Below are 11,297 nucleotides of genomic sequence, written 5' to 3'. Positions count from 1 at the left end.
GTGGTCCAGCCTACTCCCTTCAGCCCCCTCCCCAACATTCTGAAGCCCTTTGTGACCAGACCACAAGTCTTTGATACAGGTCTGGGCCTGTAGTCCACAAGATACTCCTAATGCTCAGTTGCCCAAGGGAAGCAGTGGGATTAAGATTATGAAGAATCCCATCTTTTATCTAAAAAGTGATGATTGATATCATCTTCACCATCTGGTGTGGACTGCTGCTTTTCTTCCTATCACTCCCCTACTTGAAGAGTAATCCATCCTTATCATCACTAGGAAACAGAAAAATCAGGAAGGTAAGGAAACTTTGGCCCAGATCCCAAAGATATTATATTTTTTCTATTCTTATTTCTACTTTCCTGAATTGCCTAGAGAGACTTCCAAGATGGGAAAGAATAGAATGACTGTTCTTTGGAAGGAAAAGAACATCATCCTTCCAGGAACAAGCCAAACCAAGCAGGTATTAGATCAGGCATGAGGATTTCTATCCAAAGATCTCAGACCAGGAGCCCAAGTGTGGTGTAAGGCTCTGAGCACAGCCCCAAATGCAGTGACCAGTGGCCAAGGACTGGATAATGAGCATTAAATATCCTTAGGGAAACAGGCCTAGAGCCCTGTTTTACCAGCCACCTTCCCATGACAAGTGTCTCATTTGAGCCTGTCCTATTTTTTTTAATTTTTAAAAACTCCTCACATGAGAATATGTCTTTTAGATGCAAATGGGGAGAGAGAGGGAGGGAGGGAGGGAGAAAAAGAGAGAGAGAGAGAGAGCGAGAGAGAGACAGAAACATTGCCCCAAAGGGGGATCAAACTCACAACCTAGGTGAATGCCCTGACTGGAATAGAACCCTCACCTTTTGATGGATGGGAGCATGCTACAAATAATTGAGCTACCCAGCCTGAGTGAGCCTCTCCTTTTTTGTACCTGATACCAGGGCAGTTTGGAGACCCTGAGAACCTCTGAGCAGATGCTGGCCTGAGGCTGTGGTCTCAGAAAAGTAGAGTCCTACCCAAGGAAGCTCAGATAGGACTGTAGGTCTGAGAATGCCTGTATTTCTTGCACAAAGGAACAGTGATGGAACAAAGTTATGATCAGATCAGTCTTATATAGAAAATTTTTCTTTACATTTTCAAAGAAGTAAAACCATAAATTTTTATCCACTTCCAAAACAAAAGAGGAAAAGCCATAGAGTCCCATTAGTTAAATGTAGAAAGTCATACTGTTCATGAACACCGAGCATCTACAGCTTGTCTAGAGAGAGTGAGAACGGGGAGTCATCCTCTCATTTTTTCTTGTCTCTCAGAAACCAGTGGAGCTGAGGTGGAAGAGCAGGAAGAAAAGTGGAGATTTGAGAGGTGAACTTCTGCCCCTGAGCCTTGTGCCTAAAAGTGTGCCTCCATCTGGCCTGTCCCTGAGGGCCCAGGACCAGGTCCCCGAGAGTGCCAGCTGCACAGCCTGTCCGTCAGGAAACAGTCCTTGGGAGGTTCCTGGTAAGGGGGTCAGAATGTGGGTGCTTCTTAGTATCCACTTGGAATGAAGCCTTGAGGGCCTGGAAATGGGTGTTTCCTTAACAAGGGGGTCCCATCAGGGGCATTTGGGCTGTTATGGACCAACAGTGCCTGACTGGGAGGTGGAACCTCCAGGTCCAACTATGGGCACATTGCTTACTTTTACTCAGATTCCTCTGTTAGGTGCCCCCTGTTCTTTCTCCCCTACAGGGGAGTTGTGAGAGCTGTAGGTGCTAGTAAATGTGCTGCCTGTCACAAGTCTTGTCATCACTATCAGGAATCATGTGGCCTTGACCCTTATGCTTGGGCTCCAGAGTCCTCTCCCAGGCATCTCCCTAAAGGACCATTGCAGTCAGCCTTCTGTAGGTCCCCAGGCATTGCTTCACCATGTGACCCTGTCTCATGATTTTCAGTCTGCAGATATTGTCTGTAAGAACTAAAAGTGGCCTGATTTCTCTTCTGCAAAGATAAAGAATCTTCCCCTTCTCTTCTGTGTTCTTGTCCCTCTGGAAGCTATGATGTAACTTCAAGGTTACATATAACCTTGGACTGACCTTCAAGGAGGGGGGTCATGGGGACAAGGCTACAGCCCAGGGGTGAGGGACAGCATTAGCACTGGAAAATTAGTTTGGGGGTCATGGAGAACCCTGGGTTGTAGGTGCCTACCCTTGCCCGGCCTGTGTGTCTGCTTTTAGCTTAGCTGTAACTTGTGTCTTAGTCTCCTGCAGCCACCTAGGGAGACTCTTGGACAAGGGCAGCTCTCATCAGTGTTCATGTCAAGACACTCCTGGTGAAGTATGCAAAGCAGCACCCACTGGAGCCCACCAGCCCTGACAGGTTACTGTGAAAGATGCTACTCTCATCATGTCTACATCATTCTCCAGCTTCTCCGACCCTGTGTCCTCTACCTCGGGCCTTCACATTGTCAGCAGAATCTCAAGACCAATCTGACCTGAAGAAAATCCCACTGAGTACCATTGTAAAGAACTCACCTCCAGGTAACTCTTTTATGGCATCTCTCATCCTACCTATCTCAGCCCTTGGCCACTTAAGCTGTTCCATTAAATTCTTGTCCAGGTGGTGGATGACCAAGGCCTTGGTTTACTCTACCTCATGACAGTGTGTCCCTGGCAATAGTATCTGTTTCATTATACACCAGATGCCCCATTGTGGGGAGGACCAATGGATAGGCAGGTAAAGACTGGTAGCTCCTCATTGGTCAACCCTGATATCCAGAAGCTACTGGAGATACTGATGGCCAAGAAAGCAGAACTGTATATTTGAAAGGAGAAAGAAAAGGATGGGTCATTTTCAAGACAAAGGAGCTTAGATTACCACCTAAACTCATTGGGGATATAGAAATCACTGGGTGCTGAGCAGGACTCCTCAACACGCAAAGCCTTCTGGAACTATAAGGACAAACCAGAGCAAGTGCCTAATCCTCAGCAGTTCTCACATTTCCAGTTCTCAGGGGACCATCAACAGCAGAAATGCAGCCAGCTCTCCTCAGGTACCCCTCCCAGCACAGAGAGTTCCTGGTGGCTACAGTCTGGGTTCTTAGGGGCCACTCCTACTTCTTTCTGTTTTGTTCAATGGAGTCTCTAACCACTTCCCAGCTCCAATTCAGCCTAGAACACTGTCAGGGCTTTCCCAGGCCCCACCATTGTCCCTGCCTGGGGCCAATGACAACCTTTGACTGGAAACTTGCCCCTGTCCCAGCCCCAATCTCTGGCTCAGATCCACATCCACATCCCCACTCTCAATCCAACCACCTTCTTCTCTGCCCCAGATGAGTACCTCTGAGGTATCTTGCCTTACATCTCGGAATAAGTCACAATCTTTCATCCCAACTGACAATCAACATCTGGAATTAAACAGGGAGAGGGCTTTACCTTCTGTGACAACAAGCTCTCAGGAAGTCTTTAGATAACAACTCTTAACCTTCCCCAGAATAATAGGGCCTCCCATGGCCATAGGTCAGCTTCCATTCCTCACAGAGACTTTATGAGACCTAATCTCCAAGAGCAAGATCTTCAAAAAAAGCTCATCACAGATGAATGGTAGAGTGGCCTACACTTCAGGATTCGGGTGTTCTGGAACTGATCTGAAAGCTCAGGGCCAATTCCCAGGGGTACGTCAGGCACAAGATAAGCAGCAGCTAATGCAGTTCTGTGTGTTTACAAGTAAAAGCAGCAAGGACTTACAGAAGATGAATTCCAGGTACCATGCAAGTTCCCATAGGAAGGACCAACCGGGAAAGGACATTAGCAGGGGTCTATAGCAATGTATGAGGAGGATCCCAGAAGTTCCCTCCAGAGGTTCAGCCAGGTTCAAAGTGAAGATTCTTGTACTGAACTCTAAAAGTACAGAAAGATACCTGAGGCCTTCAAAGAGTGAATCAGGAACCTGCTTACACAGAGGCTCAGAAAAGAAACACCTAGAAAAATTCTTAAAAACTCATTTGGGAAAGAAGATAGAACAGATCACCCAGTGTTTATCCCTGTGAATGTGGATCTATCTTGACTTATTACTAACCATGTTTTTCCAAAGTGCCACACTCATAGAGAAACCAGAAATCAAGCATCTTTGAAGAGTTAGGAACATTATGGAAATACTTCTATGAGGTTTCCTTCCTCAGTCCACTCACTGTACAGGTGCTGGAAGCACATATGATAAGGTTTCAGGAGAGGCACATGTGGGGCTAGCCCCTCGAGGCATTTGAGCCAATAAACCTCAAGCTATGTGAGAATCAACACTGTCCCTTCCACAGTCCCTCCCTGTGTTCAGCTGTGTTCAGTCCACTCAAAAACGAAGTTCACCAAGCTCTTGGGAAAAGCAGCTTAGCCTTTTTGGGGAGAGAAGGTGGAAACAAGTCATTTCTCACCCCAGCAGAATCACTCCCCACCACCTCACCTGTGTCTGAAGGCCCTAGGAGGGGCACCCTCTGGTTATGGCTGTGGGTGCTCAGAGGACAGTCAGACCAGACAGGACGGCAGGCAGTCTTCTCAACTCCTCATACTCAGCCCCCTGGGGAAAAAAAAAACCCCAGCAAATAGGTACTGTCATAAGGGTTGAAGAAGGAGCCTGGAGTCAAATCCAAGTTCTGGAGTAGCCAAGAATGAGCCAAGGGAAGGGAGAGGGTGTCAGAGTTCAGGAAACCCCTATAATAACACAGCAATGCTGTCATGAACTTGGGGTCTCAATATTCAAGGCCTTAAGAGGCTAGGGAGGCAGTGGAGGCTAAATAGACCCCTGCTTAAGAAGACATTGCAGGACCTAGAGTGCTGGCCAATACTCAAACAATTAATATGTATATGAGGAGTCAGTAAAAGCTCCTCACCACCTACAAGTCAGTTGCCTAAGATCCAGAAGACCAATGCCTTCAAAGATTGTTAGTAAGGTTGAGCTCCAAGGAAATGTAGAGTCACAGAACCAGCTTCAACACCATGTCACTGGCTTGCTCCTTTTTATGACTGTCACACAGACTTCCTCCTTCAAGTCTGTGCCACCGACATGCTCCTTGCTGCAGACATGTTGGCTTCTCACAGGTCACAGCTAAGTTCTCAGAGGTAAAATATGAGTGGGGACACACCAGCTGCCTTGATTCCATATAACCTCATATTGAGTGGACAGAGCAATGAGGAGCCCAGAATACCAAAACTTAAGGACTCATTTAAGAGCAAACACAAGATGTTTGTCCCCAGTTATGGGAAGGAGGATGATGGGAGACCCAACCTTGGAGACCCTAAAGAAGGGCTGGCAGAACTCAGGGCCTCACAAGCCAGTGAAATGCGCAACCCTGCCAGGTCAGGGGAAAAGGAAACACCCTTAGAAGCACATACCTCCAACTCCTGCCAGGGAAAGGACAGGTTTGCCCAGAAAGCCCCTTCAAAAAAATGATAAGACACTTTCCACAGTACCTTAACCTCAATAAAAGGGCAAAGGAAGAAAAGACCCCTTCAAAAAGGCCAACCTGCTTCACATTGCCCAGAGCCATGAACCGGTCAAAAGTAGATCATTTAAGGACCTGTTGAAGTATAGGTGATTGTGAGAGCTATTAGGCAGATCCTGGTGGAGAAATTAGGACTTCCCCAAGGACTTTATGCCAAGGAGTTAATTCAGCACAAAAAAATTCCAAGCCCTAATAGGTGGGTGTTCCTCTTATTTTAAGGTTATGTCCTCTGAAGCACAGAAGAGGGGTGAAAGATGTGGCCTACAATTACCATGCCACACCAAAAAACTACAACTGCTCTAATAAGAGCAGGTGGACCAAAGACAGGAACAGCAAGTGGGCCTTCCTACGCAGGGAGCCAGGGTCCCCAAGCAGACCCTGCCCACATGGGCAAAGGGTAACAGAGGACTCAGTTCACCTGCATCATTACCCAGCATACTCTCTTCAACATTGTTTCTCCTCTGGTCTACCAGAATGTGCCTCTTATGCCTTCCCTGGTAGGAAAACTTTTCTCAAAGAAAAAATCCAGTTTACATCCTCTGTGTACCAATGACTTCTTCCTACCACAGATTTGTTTCCCAAAATACATGTTTTCTTTTCCTCAAGAGAGCTGGTGGTCTCTGTCTGTGCCCTGCAGTGGAAGAGAAGGAATTGAGGTCTGTTTTCCCCGAGTGCCTGCTTTGGCTTTCAAAATGAATGGGGCATTGGAAGGAGGTTGGCTGCAGCAAGGCAGGCCTACCTTCACCCCCATTCCCTTAATGCATTTTTCTGTAATTCATCATTATAAAGACAAAATCACTCAGTTGTCAAGATGAGCAAAACTATAAGATCGGTATTAGCTTGTCCTCTCCTGCTTTCTATCTACCTTGAACTTGTGGGCCCTCCTTCCTGAAAGGATTTTGTTCTTTACTTCATTATGAATTCCATAACTCAGGTGAGCTGGGAAGCTTGAACCTGACATCCAGGAATCAGGAGGGGGTGGGCCTGGATATTCTGACTTGTTCCCTCTTCCTCCCAGTACAGAGACCCCTTCATCTCAGAAAGGAAGGCAGGTCTAGGGAAATTCAGCCAGTCACAGGGACCACAGTGGTGAACGTGCTCTATCCAAGTGAAGTTTTCAGTTGCAACAGCAGGACCCTTTTGAGCTTGTGTGAGCAGAAGGGATCTTACAAGCAGCCTCACAGAAGGTGCTAGAGGTCAGAACAACAGGCTTGGGATTTTGGGGCAGGCCACAGCACCCAAACTACACTTCATAGTCCTCCAGCAGTGACCCATGCCCTGGCCATGGGCCAGACCCCAGCTCACATACCCAACACATTGAGTTTTCTTGTGCAGTTGGCTCTGCTCAGGGGGGATGAGGGAGAGAACACTTGTCTCCTTTGGCCAGGAGACAAGGTCAGGTGAGTCCACTTGGTCTGAGGTTGCCAGGTGAGGCCATGGTTAGCAATATTACTCTTTTCTGCCCAGAAATGCCCATCCCCACACCCAGAAGATAACATAGATCCTCAAGGTTGAGGACTCACCAGGATTTTCTGGAAGAAGAGAGAAGTCTCTGATGGTAGGGGGATATACTTTAAGGAAATATACTTTATTTACCCCAAATATTAAGGAAATATACTTTATATACTCCAAATATACTTTAAGGAAACCTCTTGGACCTAAGCAATAAGAAAACAAGCTAATTTTAAAAAACGATATAATCTCTGGACAGACATTGACAACAGAATATGCAGAGATGGTGGGCGGTCCAAGATAGGAGCAGAGTAGGGGGGGAGTTACACTCATCTCCTCCCAGGGCCAAAATGAAATTACAAATAAATTATAAAACAATCAACTGGAACAACCAGGTGAAGACTAGCTGAATACAAGTCTTAAAACCAACAACTACAGAAAAAGCTACATCCAGTCTGGTAGGAAGGACAGAGATGTTAAAAAGGTTGACCCCACACCAGTGTGAAACAGTAGAGAAACTTCAGGGATAGCTCTGTTGCTAAGGTGTCCCTTGAGGAGTGAGGGGTCTCAATCCCATGCCAGGGTCCCAAGTCCAGAGCACCAGAGCTGGCTATGAAAATCATCAGAGATTCTGTCTGACAGACAGGAGCTGGTAGAAAACCAGGTGCCCTCTTCAAGTGTCCAAAGCCTCATTCACAGGCACTTATTCCAGGCTCCAGTGGAAGGACAAATGGCTCAGAGCAGCCTGGAGTCATACTGGAAGACAGCTGGAAACCCAGCTGCCAAGAAGTCTATGTTGAGTTATCACACACAGTGCCCATAGGCTCCATAATTTCTAGGTCAAGCACTCCCCTCCATAAGTCAACAGCTCAAGGATATATACCAGTCTCATCTTCCTGACTCTATTGACCCCACCCTGGTAGGCTTGGGGCTTGCAGAGGAGTCTCTGATGCAACTATACTGGGCCCAGAGTGTAGACTTTCTTGGAGGGCTCAAGGGGGTGAAATCAGACCTGGGGTTTCAGATATGCACAGGGAGGGACTGAATTGTGTGGTTCTAGGGCAAGGCCTATCTTTACACTCACACACCTGATCACCACTGTCCCCAAAATGGTCAATCCACAATCTCCACCCTCCTGGATTTTTGTGGCTTTGTCCTGCCAAGTTTGAGCCCGTTTGAATACTTGGCTGACTGTGGCCAGCATGGGTCCATAGTGCAGAGTTTCCAGAAGGTTCTCAAGCCTTCCAGATTCAAGGTGTTGAAGATGCAGAAGGAAGGACTAAATTGTGTGGCTTTAGGTTGAGGGGTTTTTTTTTCTTCTCACAACCAACCAGCACCACTGTTCCTACAAAAAGCTCTCTCCTCATGGCCAAATCTTAAATTTTTTTAGCTTAATGAACTCTGCTGGAATAAACCTCTCAAATCTCTGAGACCTTGCACCACCACAAGAGTCCTCAGGCACCAAGTGGGAGGCAGTTGGCTTTGCTGTAACCTGAGACTTTTGCTAAGTTGCCTCAAGTCCACCACTTGTACTCAGTTTGTAACTGTGTACAGAAATCATAAACACCACTCCCTTCCTACCTGGGGACTTAATGAGAACTTACTCATGCAGCTTGTTCACTGACAGAGGTATTTGTATTGACTGAGCTTAAATGGTAACTGGCAAATGGAGGTGAATCTCAAGGTATTTTAAGACTTTTATTGACATGCCCTTGGGCTCAGCAGTGGTGGAAGCCAGCCTTAATATGCACCTTGGCCCATCCCACACATTCCCAAGCCCTACAGAGGCAGCCATGAGGTAAGGGTTAATTTGTCCTTCTGTGGGAGGAACTCCATCCTACAGAGCTCTTCCGGCTGCCACAGATGAGAAATAAGCTGTCCCAGAACAATTTTGCTGTTCCAGTGGGAAAGGGAGTGGCGATCCCCTCTAGTGGGGAATACTGCAAGCCCTTCTCCCAAATGGCTTTTATTGAGAATGGTATGTGTAGGTGTATACAGCTAGATGGATAGCTCATCAATCAATGTCAAAAGGCTATGGTCATACAAAAACAGGTATTATTTATGGATAACAATTAAAGGAACACAGAGATTTGTCATAGGTCAGGGTCTGTTAGTCATACTGACACCAGATGGTCTTAAGACATGTTTCATGAGATAAGGAGTTTACTCCTTATGCCTTCAACTTAAACATCTGGTTTATATTGACAAGGCTATATAAGGCAAGATAAGCTTCAAAGGATAAAATGTACATTTCAGGCCTGATTCCCATGGGAGCTCTCGGTCTTAGAGTCGGGTCATGTCTGCCACCAGTGTTACCTGGTTTTCCAGGGGGACTTACTAGCCCTTTTCAGAGCCTGCTCTTACGGGGCTGCAATCTCCAAAACCAAACAGAGTGGTCCCCAACATAGCTCTAAAATAGTTGTCCAGGGACAGTCACAAGAAGTATCTGACATTGACCTGCACCAAATTCCCTCTTGAGACCCCAATACTAACACACCTGGTGGCAGGCTTCAGATCACATCAGAGCATGACCCTGTTAGCTCCACAAGTGGTTCACCGGAAGTGTCACCACAGCAGTTACCAGACCTTGCTTGGCCAAATTCTGCCTTGGGAGTTCAGTCCCTGAACAACAGCTTATACAGTTCATTCAACAAGTCAGTCCTCATACTCAGCCAGTGTGAGGGGCAATCCCACCCATGGATGTGGGCCAATGGCAGTCAAGATTCAACTACAACAGGAGGACTCACATAACCCACACAAGGAACATTCCTGGACCACCTAGACTGAGTCTCACAGGACACCTACTGCTTAAGGCCACCATGCCAAGACTAGGAGACATGGGAGATCTGCTTAATACACAGAAACAAATACAGACAGGCAGCCAAAATGGGGAGATGAAGAAACATGTTCCAAATGAAAGAACAGGAGAAATCCCCAGAAATAGTACTAAATGAAATGGATGGATGTAAGCAAACTTCCAGATGTAGAGCTCAAACAATGTTTATAAGGGTGCTCAAGGAACTTAGGGGAAGAATGAATGAACTTAATGAGAACTTATACAAAGACAATATAAGCATGAACAAAGACATAGAAACCACCAAAAAGAACCAGTCAGAAATGAGGAATAAAATATATGAAACAGAAACTGCATTAGAAGGTGTCCACAGCAGATTAGATGAAGCAGAAGATCAAATTATCAATTTGAAGACAAGGTAGCAGAAAACTCCCAAACAGAGCAGCAAAAAGAAAAAAGAGTTTTAAAGATGAGGGTAGGTCATGGGACCTCTGAGACAACACCAAGCATAACAACATTCACATCATAGGGATATCAGAAAGGAGAGTGAAAGCCTTGGATTGAGGATTTATTTGAAGAAATAATGACTGAACCCTTCCCTAACCTGGTAAAGGAAGTAGACATACAAGTCCAGAAAACATAGAGAGTTCCAAACATGATGAACCCAAGGAGGTCCACACCAAGACACATCATAATTAAAATGCCAAGGCTTAAAGACAAAGAGAAAGTCTTAAAAGAAGCAAGAGAAAGACAGCTAGTTACCTACAAGGGAGCTCCCATAAGACTCTCAGGTAAGTGCTCAACCAAAACATTTCAGTCCAGAAGGGATTGACAAGAAATATTTAAAATGAACTCAGCAAGTACCAACAACATAGTCTTTTTTACCCATCAAGGCTATCATTTAAAGTTAAAAAATTAATAAAGTGCTTCCCAGATAAGAAGAGGCTAAAGGAATTCTTTACTACCAAATCGGTAGTGAAAGAAATGTTACAGGAACTTTTAGAAGAAGAAAGAAAGAATGGGGTAACATAATTATAAAGAATAAAATGAAAATAAATATGTTCTTATCAATAATTGCTTTAAAAGTAAATGGACTAAATTCTGCAATCCAAAGAGATAGGGTAGGTGAATGGGTAAGAAAACAAGGTCCATGTACATGCTGTTTACAAGGGACCCACCTCAAAATGAAAGACAGACACAGATTGAAAGTAAAAGGATGAAAACAGATATTTCATGAGAGTGGAAATTTTTAAAAAGCTGGAGTGTTATTTATATCATACAAGAAAACTTTTAAAAAGGCTAAAATAAGAGACAAATAAGGGCATTACATAATGAAAGGAATCAATCCAACAAGAATTATAATCCCTATAAACATGCACCCAACACAGCAGCATGCATATATATATATATGAAATCTTAATGAATATAAAAGGAAAGATCAACAGGAATACACTCATAGTAGAGGTTTTCATACTTCATTGACATCAATGGATAGATCTTTCAGACAAAAAGTCAACAAGGAAACAACAGCCTTAAGTGACACACTAGACCAAATGGATTCAATTGATATTTTCAGAGCACTTCATCCCAGCA

At 45.2% G+C, this 11,297-nt stretch overlaps 1 pseudogene; it reads left to right on the top strand.

Moving 5' to 3' along the window:
• The first annotated feature begins 382 nt into the window (after window positions 1-382).
• Window positions 383-9,661, top strand: LOC114490902 (annotated as a pseudogene).
• The last annotated feature ends 1,636 nt before the right edge of the window (window positions 9,662-11,297 follow it).

Source organism: Phyllostomus discolor, chromosome 3 (assembly GCF_004126475.2).
Source record: "Phyllostomus discolor isolate MPI-MPIP mPhyDis1 chromosome 3, mPhyDis1.pri.v3, whole genome shotgun sequence".
Lineage (NCBI taxonomy): Eukaryota > Metazoa > Chordata > Mammalia > Chiroptera > Phyllostomidae > Phyllostomus > Phyllostomus discolor.
Note: the sequence above shows the minus strand (reverse complement) of the source record. Positions and strands in the feature narration are given on the sequence as shown.